The sequence below is a fragment of the Cryptotermes secundus genome, unplaced genomic scaffold (genome assembly GCF_002891405.2).
Source record: "Cryptotermes secundus unplaced genomic scaffold, Csec_1.0 scaffold49, whole genome shotgun sequence".
In the NCBI taxonomy this organism is placed as follows: domain Eukaryota; kingdom Metazoa; phylum Arthropoda; class Insecta; order Blattodea; family Kalotermitidae; genus Cryptotermes; species Cryptotermes secundus.
In genome coordinates, this window is record NW_019744106.1 from 676,080 (window position 1) to 687,374 (window position 11,295).

The 11,295-nt window shown below is 39.4% G+C and overlaps 1 long non-coding RNA gene across 1 annotated transcript in view; it reads left to right on the forward strand.

The window, feature by feature from the left end:
* The window catches only part of LOC117283082, a 316,003-nt gene extending 315,534 nt beyond the window's left edge, over positions 1–469 (forward strand). The window contains exon 3 of the long non-coding RNA XR_004514098.1: positions 372–469. This is a non-coding gene — a long non-coding RNA (uncharacterized LOC117283082). The remainder of the gene's footprint in view (positions 1–371) is intronic.
* The last annotated feature ends 10,826 nt before the right edge of the window (positions 470–11,295 follow it).

Consider the following 11,295-nt stretch of genomic DNA (forward strand, 5'->3'; position numbering starts at 1 on the left):
CTGGGGCAGGTTTTCTCCGAGTACTTCGGTTTCCCCTGCCAATCTTCATTCTACCAATTGCTCCACAATCACCCTCACCTATCATCTGGGGCTGGTATAATAGGCCAGAAGTGGCCGCAGTACAAGGGACTTCGTCCCACCCCACTAGCAATAGGGAAAACTTATTTTATTAGAATAAAATGATGTTACTATCATATAAGTATTTCCATCTGTATATATTTCTCCCAAATATATTTAACTACTTAATGGGTTTCTATGAAACTCTAGAACTGGACGTTCTCATTGTCTGTCATATGTACAACCGGAATTGAAAAAGTAACGTACAGAGGTTCACATGACTTATGTTTCGTCTTTCTGTCCTCTCTCTACAGGTTTCACGGGTCGCGCTGTCTGGACATCTGTGTTCCAGACTGAGATGAATTCTGCTTACCTCAAACTGGAACCATGGAATTTGATACCTCTCCAAGCAATTCCGGTAAGCGAGTCAATGTAAATATCTGTTGGTTACCCATTTCAGTTGTTCTTAAGAAAACGTCCTTGCTATTGAATCAGCTTCAAAGATTTTGATTCGTTTTCTGTCAAATTTGTTAAGGGAGGTCCACATTAAATTCTGTAGAGACAATTCAGTTTCAGATTAGATAGATGTCCCTTGGAAAGTGGATCGGTCTACGCAAGAGCATGAAAGTTTTTTACACATATTATTCATTTTTTGACAACTTTTGAGAAAATTCTTATCAAATATTTCTATATATGTGTTACTTATGTTAGTGCTTGTGACTGAGATGTTTTCGTTCTGTTTGATTTGAAGACGCACATTTCTTATGCAGAAAAACTACACTGTTTTATTACCACTCTCCTGGAAGAAGTAAATTATGAATAAACGTTATACATTGTATGCATCTAAAAAAAATATCTGCATATATAACTTGTTTCGAAAAATATCCCCAGTTTATTAAAGATACTCATTTGGTGTGCCATCGGAAGTGATGCTACACCTACTTTCTTCCTGCCGTGTAGGTCTGATATATGGATGTCAGGAAGATTTACGACACGTTGCATATATCTAGACAGCAGACAGAAGTCATGCGTAAACGAAACGCGCCCATGTGATATCACACCCAGGGGTGTTTCTGCCCTTCGCGTTGCGATGCATGAAATGCAGCTTAGAAAACACAACCACTCGAAGACTACAAATGTTACAATTTGTAGCGAACAAATATAATGCAAGATATTAAAATTTCTGTCCATATTTTTATAGATTGTTACCGACGTTTCGGAGGAACCTACTTCCAGATTTCTCCGAATTTTTTGTAAATATCCAATAAAATAGCGGCACCGCTTCCCAGGAGAACTTTCTTCATATATTTCACAGTGAAACCCTCAAATCTCAAATATTAAAGAAAGATATTCCTTTTTCGTGTTTTATGTTCCTCATGCTCATTCTGATTCTGAATATTATAATTTCGAAAAAGACTTATAGTGGGTATCTCATCCATGTGAGGAACTATTCCGTTTGGTAGACTTGAAAGGATTCTGACGATGGTGTATTTCAAGTCTATCTGAGTAACCGGTATGGACCCGGTATCTATCCTTCGTTTAGAAAATTGGAATACCTAAAAATCAGTTTGGCCAAAACCCNATATTTTCATCATTTTATGCAATAAAGTGAATTGATTTTTTTCATTCGCTTAGTGGGGGGTGGAGTCCAGCTGGGTCCACTGGGCACGGCGGCCACTGATTGGCCTATTTTAGCCTGCCCCGGGGGATTATGATAATGGAGAATTTGGTGGAATGCAGATTGGCAGGGGAAACCGAAGTACTCGGAGAAAACCCGCCCCAGCGCCACTTTGTCCACCACAAATCCAACTTGACCAGACCTGAGATCGAAACCGGGCCGCCGCGGTGGGAAACCAGCGACTAACGCCTTGAGCTATGTCGCGGCCAAGTGAACTAAAAGAACGGGGAAATGCATAGCGTGATGGTACTACTATGCAACACGAATTGTAATAGCAGCTTTGGCAAGGACATGAAGAAGTGGACCAAAGGAAAAATTTACCGCAGAAAGGAATAGACGTGAACAGAAGTCTTGACAGCTCAGAACATTGTCCATTGACCAATAAATTACAAATAAACATACCTCATACTCTGTAGAGTTTGAGTGCCAGCTGTTCAATAGGCTCTCACTTCATGATTTCATCTTTGTGCAGCCTAATAACATTTGGAGATGAGTACAAAATTATAACACTCCTTATGGTGTAATTTTCTCAAATCTCCTAGTACGTCCTCTTTCTTAAGTCCAAAATTTTACCCCAATATTTTATTCTCCGATATCCATTTAATTATGTTGTTCCATTTCGGGCGAAATACCACATTTCTACATCCATAAAACAAGATAAGTACAGAGTTCCATCTTCCGGGATGTAACTCCGTGTAGTCCGTTGAAAGTCATCCGACATTTCGGAAGTACAATTAGCCTGCGTCTTCAATGTTGAAGAGTAACCCAAGTAAGAAATCGACTTCAAGCAGTTTTGCCTGTTGCCTTCTTCCTGCTGATTTATTGTTTGGCTGACTTTTCAACCTTGAAATACAGAGGTGACATGTTCCTCCGAAACATCAGGTGTCTTTCGATGCGACTGCTTGGCACTTTATCTCAGAAGATAAAACACTCCGTAACCACCGCTATGAAAACATCAAATCGCATGTTAGGTAAAGTTTCGTGTATTGTAATTTTTATTTTCTTATAGCAGAGGGGAAGAAGAAAAACCCTCGATGGAAGATAGTAGGAAGCATTCCTGGAATTTAATCTGCTTTTAATTTCGTTGCCTGCGTTATTTTGAATTGTTGCTCTGTGTTATTTTCTGCAACATCACTCCTTCTTAGGAACCTCAATACAGGTATTTCCTTAAACAAAACCGAGTAGCACTACAGCACTTAATATCTTCCTCGGGTTCCGTGGTTTACTTGCACAGTGTTCCAGATCCCATGACGTAAGCAAACTTCCAAGGAGATATTACATGTACACAATTAACAGGGTAGTTTGTCACATGTCACCCTGACATATTACGTACATCAACCCTAAAGCTTGAGGTCAGAACAATAACATATTCTGTGCTTACAGTTGTAAGTACAATCTTCATCACCACTATTAATACTCACCAAGGCGACATGTTGAATTGTATTGGGCCAAAACTTAAGCATCCCGCATAATACTACAGACGTACCCTATCATAGTCTGTAATAACCTTCCCTACCTGTTTACCTGACGTCTGTTTTCACGCTGATTGTTCTTGTTGTCATCTGACAAAGCCTCTAACTCTATCCCATTTTGCTGATAAAGATATTTGTGTATGAGTGGAACAAGTCTAATAACAGCATTAGAATACTAACACATTTTTGTACCGATAGAACAGATTGGCTGGCAGGAACACATAGGCTAATTGCAAATTTTAAGCTTTGCCTGATAATCATGTTATGGAGTCTTATACTGCAAGTGGTGGTAAATCCATGCCCTTTTCATATACCGACACTCGTGAGCTTCAGCGGAAAGGGCGTCCTTTTTTAATACTGTTTAATTCCAAATGTTGAAAATGAATCCTAAGAACTCTCCTCGGTGTTTGAATCCTGTCTGCCCAGCTCTGTCGAGATAAGCTGGGACCTATGAATATCATATTTTTTGTCAAGTTTGAGATAAGTCTAGGGCTTCATAGATTCGGAGCAAGAAGATTATGTTATTTCTCTCTTGATAGTGCTTTCAAACCCAGTCCTACCTCGAAGTCCGGAGATAAATGATAATCAACTCGCTGAGAGGCCTGGAAACTGAAATTCTTTGCACAAACACACACAAAGCGCTGCTTAGAAAGTATTTTTGTGGCACATTTTACGATGCTTTCAGTATCGAAGCGTCGAATGGTAGGATAATAGTTGAATAACAAACTGTAAACGATTCAGAAGAGGCGATCCTGGCCTGATTGAGAAAATATTTCAGGATCTTCCTGGAGTGGCGGAGACAACCCACAGGAAGCCTTAGTCAGGACTGTCAGTATCTAAGTCGAGTACTCACCGAGCAATTCCCGTATACACTTCTAGAAAACTACCGGTAGGCAGACTTGTTGTGTTTAAAATACGCAGTTTCATACTTTTGAATATAAACAGTTATAGCCTATTGTAAAATATCCTAAACTGGCATAATTTCTTTGAAGTTTACCTCGTTAAAATATAAATTATATTCGTAATGCTCATATTCATGAGTTCCAAAATCAATAGTATCACGTGTATTTTCCAAAATAATAAAGTAACGTTAAGGAATGATTTACTAGTTGTTTTATATGGGTAGGAGACGTATTTTACTATGAAGGAAAAAGGAGATATTTTAAGTGTTTGGAAGCAAAGTGTACAAGAAAATATTTGTACCCGACAAGGATATTATGAAAAAATTATATTGATGTGTAGATAATGGGAGAACAAAGAAATTCGTAGAGAATTTTGGCTGAGATCCTTGTTGTAAAATGGGCTCTTAGAAGACCGATATAAAAAGGGAACACAACTTAAACAGGGATAGTAGAGAAATCGGTTGTTAGAGTGGGTGGCAGCTGTAACTGTCTGAGGATCGCTTTCGATGATGGGGTTTCATAATGACGTAGCTGAACCTTCACACTGCAAGTCACTTGTTCCAGCATAGCATAGTACAGTCTTGAGACTTCCTTTTGACACCGCCTAGTCCCAGTAGTTGAGCTAACATTTCAAATAATGTGCTAGTTTGCCTTTATAACTTCAGTCTCTTTCATTCGGCATTAAAATTATGGTTTATATTTCCTATCTTTAAATTCTGCAGATGCTCTAAGGCAATTTGCATTCAGGCATTTTAAATTGAATTAAGGTCACATGACGAAATATTGTGCCACTATGATTAGTAGCAGACAGGTACCGCCAACTGGAACAGCAATTTTGACAATCATATTGTGGTTATCTGCCGGTCACGATAGTCCAGCGGTCTAAGGCCTGCACTCTCTTCTCTCGCTCGGAAGCCGGAATCGTAGGTTCGAATCCCACTCAGGGTATGGATGTTTGTGTGTGTTTTTCTGTGTTTGTGTACAGGTAGAGGCCTTGCGACGAGCTGATCACCCGCGCAAGGAGTCCTACCGAAGTGAAATGAAGAATTTCATGGAGGTAGGCCAAGGTCCAAATTGGGGCTGTAGCACCAGAGGCAAAAATATGGCAATCAAGTGTAACTCCAAGCAAATACCCGGATAATGCCACAAAAGGCACCATTTCTTTCTTACTCTCCCTTCGACATTCATATGATAGCTCTTAAGTTGTTAGCACTCCTCTTTCTTGTTCAGGAGGCCTCGGGTTTCACCATCCACTGACTAATTATATGCCCATCGACTTAAGGTTACAGCGGTTTTACTGACTCAAGTAAAACAGATTCTGGAATATTACAATAAATTGAACCACAGTCATCTTTAATTAATAGTTTACAATCGCTCTGTATGGCCACAGGACATATGCGGTTGAAGTAGCGTCGTTAAATAAACTAAGAATAAAACCATGCTCCTGCTAATGTATGTCATCATACATTACCTAACCTCATTTATTTTTGTAGTCTGGATAATTGTAACTTCCAGTCGGATACAAAAGGCGTGGCGTTATTCCATTTTTGCCTTCACATATTTTCCTTGAGCGCTAAGTGCCGAGCTTGCTGCTAAACCTTCTTCCTCACCATTTTCACCTTGTCCTCGGACAGTGCCCTGGTCTCCATTCCTGGATATATTTTGACGCTATTGTTGGCAAGATGGTGATTGTCGCGGTAAAGAGACAATGGTGCTATTTGGTAATGGGTACAAATATTATGCTTGTCTCTGTAGAGGTCTTACGGTCTCCGGGATAATGCAAATTGGTATATCCATCAATTGCGGGCACGCGGTAGCGTAGTTGGTCGAGGCACTATGCTACAAGCCGTAAGGTCGCGGGATCGAATTACGATGAGGTCATTGGATTTTTTTTTCAATTTACCTAATCCTTCCAGCCGCACTATGGCCCTGGGGTCGACTCAGGCTCTAACAGAAATGCGTACCAGGAATATTCGTGGAATGTTCTTGGGGGTAAAGGACGGCAGGCGCGTAGGGCTGACAACCTTACCGCCATCTATGAGCCGATTGTGTAGAAAATGTGGGAACCTCAACATCTCACAACCGTATGGGCCTCCATGGGCTGTTACAGGGATACCTTTACTTTACTTATATCCATCAATTAATACATTCCGTATAAGAAAAAACGTTCCTCGTCCATAATAACACAGTTGTTAGTACCACTGTATTGCGCTGTATTTAGAGTAGGCCCGTGTCATTACTGGAAAAAAAGTTGTCTCGGAAGGAGACATGCGCTTACTTAGGTTGTATTCTCCTTTCTACTCTTACTTCCTGTCTCTTAGGTCTCAAATGTTCTCCAGTTTGCTGTATTCTCGGGCACTCTCAAACTACACATCAACATTAGAATTGTAAAGGGCTTTGTATGTTTTAATCATCAGGTTTTAGACAGAAAATTGAGAATATTAAAGATTCTAAAGCCAATAGCAACGAGGATTCGCCGAATTTAATCCTGCTCGTGTCTTCCTCGTAAATATTAGTTTAATGTGTTTCCTCAGATCGCACATACAGTAAAACTTGGTTATAGCAACATCGGTTTCTGCGACACCTTGTCTATTGCGTCAAATATTCAATGGTACGAACTAATTCCTCATAAAGCAACCGTTTTATACCTTGCTTAGTACGACATGCACAAATGCATCAACCTCGTATGTAACGTCATTTTCATTCCTGAATTTCTCTGATATGGACACTGAACGTAATTTAGAAAGTGTGTATTGGGCAAGTAACAGGAAACAGATGAAGATAACTGATTACTGTACTCGTATCTAGGTACAGTAAGGCACAACAATTGATGTAATCTACTGTAATTTGGTGAGTAGGCCTACCTTTAATATACAGTATTAGTGCGGTGTGTATTGTCAGTGAAAAGCGCTGTAATATGTCTTTGATATTACACATTTGGGCAATTCCACGTTAATGTTACGTTAGTCTGTACTTAACTACGTATTTCACTAAAAAATGCAACATTCAACTCGGTTTTTGGTAGATTTTTACGCGACTAACATAAGGCTACTGTGGAAGTGCCCATTTCGGTTACAACGACATTCGTTTATAACGACACTATTTTTAGGTCCCTTTGATGACGTTATAACCAAGTTCTACTGTATTTGGGTTTTCCTTATTTGCCTTCATTACAAGGCACTTTGGTTTCTTTCCACAATTCCGGCGACTAAACATATGGAGAGAAGGATTGCGAAATTCTGGGATGTGGTAGATATGTGTCAGCGTTCCTACAGAACCAACTGCCTCTCTCTTGAGGGCAATGCCAAGAAGACATCCTGAAAATTAGGGCAACAGGTTACTTCGTCATGCTAGTACCTTCTACTGAATTTAACGGCGGCGCATACCTGAACGCCGTATTCTCCATATTCACCTTCGTGAAGACCTGAAATCTCACAACGTATCTTTACTTTCCTCTGAGTCCATTTTCAAATTCACATCCATGCTAGTTTCTAAAAGTGTTTGTTTTAGGTGTTTTCGCAACATAAAAAAGGACTCCTTTTTAAGGTCATGTTTGTCTGTCTGTCTCTGTCTCTGCAACAGCGTCTAAAGTACTGGATGGAATTTCTTAAAATTCTGTACTCCGTGCTTCCAAGGCAATTCCGATTTTCACCCATATGAATCCGTAATGAAGCCTGGTTCACATAAGGCCATAAGTGGGATTTATGTATATCCCAAAAACTCTTTTCGCAGATATTGCTCTAATTCGATATGAGAAACTTCCACGAAAGTAGCCGAGGAGTTCTGATTCGAAGACATACTGAACCCTAATAAGGCCTAATTTCCATATATCTTCTAAACTTTATACGGACTTTGTTGAAATTCAATATGTAGTACTTCACTAATTTACTGTTCAGTATTGTCATTTTGAAGTAAGTATACTGAACGTCAGTCAGCACCCTTATAATTCTGTGTAGTACATTTTAGTGGCGACACATAGCAGCGTAGTTGGTTGAGACACCATGCCACAAGCAGGAAGGTCGCCGGTTCGATTCCCGATGAGAGGTCATTGGATTTCTCAAATGAACTAATCCTTCCAGCCCCTTTATAACCATGGTGTGGACTCAGCCTCTAAAGGTTCGGCCACACAGAGCGCTACGTACGCTATGTTCGCTATACGAACAGAAAAATATCTCCCTTTATTGCCAATGTGACTGGCCACACAGACTTCCGTACGCTACGTACGCTATGTTCCCTATGTTAGCTGCGTCGCAGAGTGTAGTACGTAGAGAACATAGCGTAGCGCTCTGTGTGGCCGAACCTTAACAGAAATGAGTACCAGGAACCTTCCTTGGAGGAGGTGGGGGCAAAGGGTGGCCGGCGAGTAAGGCTGACAACCTTTCCGCCATCTGTGAGCAGATTGCTTAGAAAACGTGGGAACCTCGACGTCTCACAAACCTATGGGCCTCCATGACCTGTTAGGGGTATAGCTTTAGCTTTATCTTTTACGTTTTAGAGTGCACGCATTTCAGTCTTGTGCTGTTTGTGGTGCTTGCGTTTCTGCCGACAATATTATCAGCATACATGAGTAGTAGGATTCTCATAGCTGTGGCTTCAGGGACGTGACGCCGTGTCGTACTCTGAAGGAAGGGCATCAGGTGCTTCCGAAACTTTGCAGCCCATCCACCAAAACCATATGGCTTTATAACGCAGCAACAGTATATGTTCATGTCTTGCCATCAAAATATGATTCCCTTAGGAAATGATGTCTAATCAATCCTACTATAGGCTTCTATATTCTATAGGATTTGTGGTTCTCACAATGGTGCTTACGAAGAATTCTATCTTTTGGCATGTAACGTTGTGTAGTCAACCTATGTTTCGGTAGAACATGTCACCTCCATCTTCCAGTGTCGGAGAATAAGCCAAGTAAGAAACCAGAATGAAGCAGGTAACATGCAGAGATCTGTTGAAAATGGGGTGTCATGTACCTCCGAAACGTCGATAGAATTTCAACGTAGAACACAGTATTATATCCTAGAAGACATAATTCTGATCTTTAGGTTTTGAGAAGTAACATTATTTAATATTTTTGACTGAATTGTTATCGTCAAACGCAAAATCCATTCTTTTCATAATTTTATCGTAAATCACATTCAGACGTGTTCGGGATATTCTTGCAGCCGCTATATGCTCAAATTAGAATAACTTTCAAATGTTTCATGTAATACTGTGTTGTCGATTTGCACTCTTTGTGATATGTATTTAAATCTATCTAAACGAATTTTAGACACATTTCTTTAATGAACTGTAGGAGAATTCCTGAGATATTTATATTCCTCCTCGACAAATTAACGTCATCTCCAAAAACAATTACGTGATACAAGCCACTCAATTCCCTTCCCACGCGAGCAATTAAATCGATTAAAATTTGCATGAATTTAAACGATTTTAATTCCTCTGTTTTAGAAGTGCTTTAAACTATGTACTATATACACGATTCATTTCATACGTTTCAATATTTTACGCGTAAATAATTCCATAAGTGTTCAGTTTTAACGTATTTCATTAGTCGGAGCCAAATTCTGTGTAACTGGAAATATATGGGGCATTAATAAATCATTTATTCAGTTATAATGAACGCAGCGCGGTAGCGAAACCTGTCGGCGATAACCGCAACCTTGTCGCAAAACCACTGATCTGACATAGAAGTGGGAAACAATTTTAAAACGCACACAGAACTGTGGGATGGAAGTGAGGGAGGAGAACTACATAACCTGTTAAACACACATTTCCTGTTTTTCATTCTCACGAACCTTCTCTTTTTCCTTCGTAATATATATACAAAACACATGCCTACATATCCCTCATTCCACCTCTCTCGCACATGTGAATAAATCCAATCCCAGGCACCAATTAATTAACACCCTCCAAGCTCACCTCATCTCACCTCACACACACACGCACACACGCATACACATGCGATTTCTCCTCAACCCACTTCACATATCCGTGAACCCACCCCATTCAGTCCTACGTTTCACATCCACAATACGACTAATCATCACATACAATACTGTAGCATACACACATCTCCCTTTTCAGCCACTCACCACCCTCCAAACCAACCCCCATTGCTGTATCAATAGCACGTTACAAAACAGATTACTTCATTATTAACCCATATATGAGACTAAAATGTTTGGTGTTTTTGATGGAAATCTGTAGAGACGGACTGTAGTTAATTTTGTCTGTAGTGCGAGGATGGAAGACAGCAAAAAATGAAAGAGAGAGAGAGAGATCCATTGGAAATGTTTCATGAAGCGTCGACTGAATGTAAAAAAATCAAGGTAATAAATATATTTGTATATCTGTTGGACGGGTTGTATTGGCTATGTTTGTTTTTATGCTATTTCTGATAAAAAAGGATGAGAGAATCATAACACAAAAGGCCTACCGCTGTTACTGCAGTATTAAAGACGCTAATATTATTTGCATCACATGAAAAATATAATAATGTAAATGACCTTGTTTATATCCAGTTGAAAAATTGGGGAAAGGGAAAATTCAAAACATCAAAGAGGGAATTTTACCATGTACATAAACCCAACAGGCCTGTTTTTAAATGCTTCTTTTTCCCCGATTCAAATTTTATATTAAATATTTTAAAACAAAAATCACAATATTCACGATCAAGTAAATGCATTTATTCTGTAATGAACTGTAGTAAAATATTTCGAAAAATATGTCACCAAATATGCAGAAGTTACAGGAAAGCCGTCCGTTTTCTGTTCTAGCCATACAATATTTTTATACATCAAAATTTCTCTCTTCAAGACTTATAGGGCTGAAGTGTTCTTAAATTGTTGTTCACCGTTATAGTTAAGAGTGAAAGTTGTATTTAATGTGTTATATTGGGGTTATACAAGATCCTTTTATTAGGGGATCGGCATATATAAAAACCTCTCCGAATAGGCGAAAAAGCAGAAATATTGATATATTTCGTAAACATATCTCAAACCCGTGATCCATATGTTTCACCGATCCAAGAACGGAAGACTGGTGTGATCTACACGTTTTGGTTATGCAGCAGCAACTAACACGTAGTTCTGGGATGAACTTAAACACCTACTGTCTTTCAAGTACTTTAATCTGAATTGGACCTAATACAGATTAATAACCTCAAGCAACTTAGTTATCCACTACG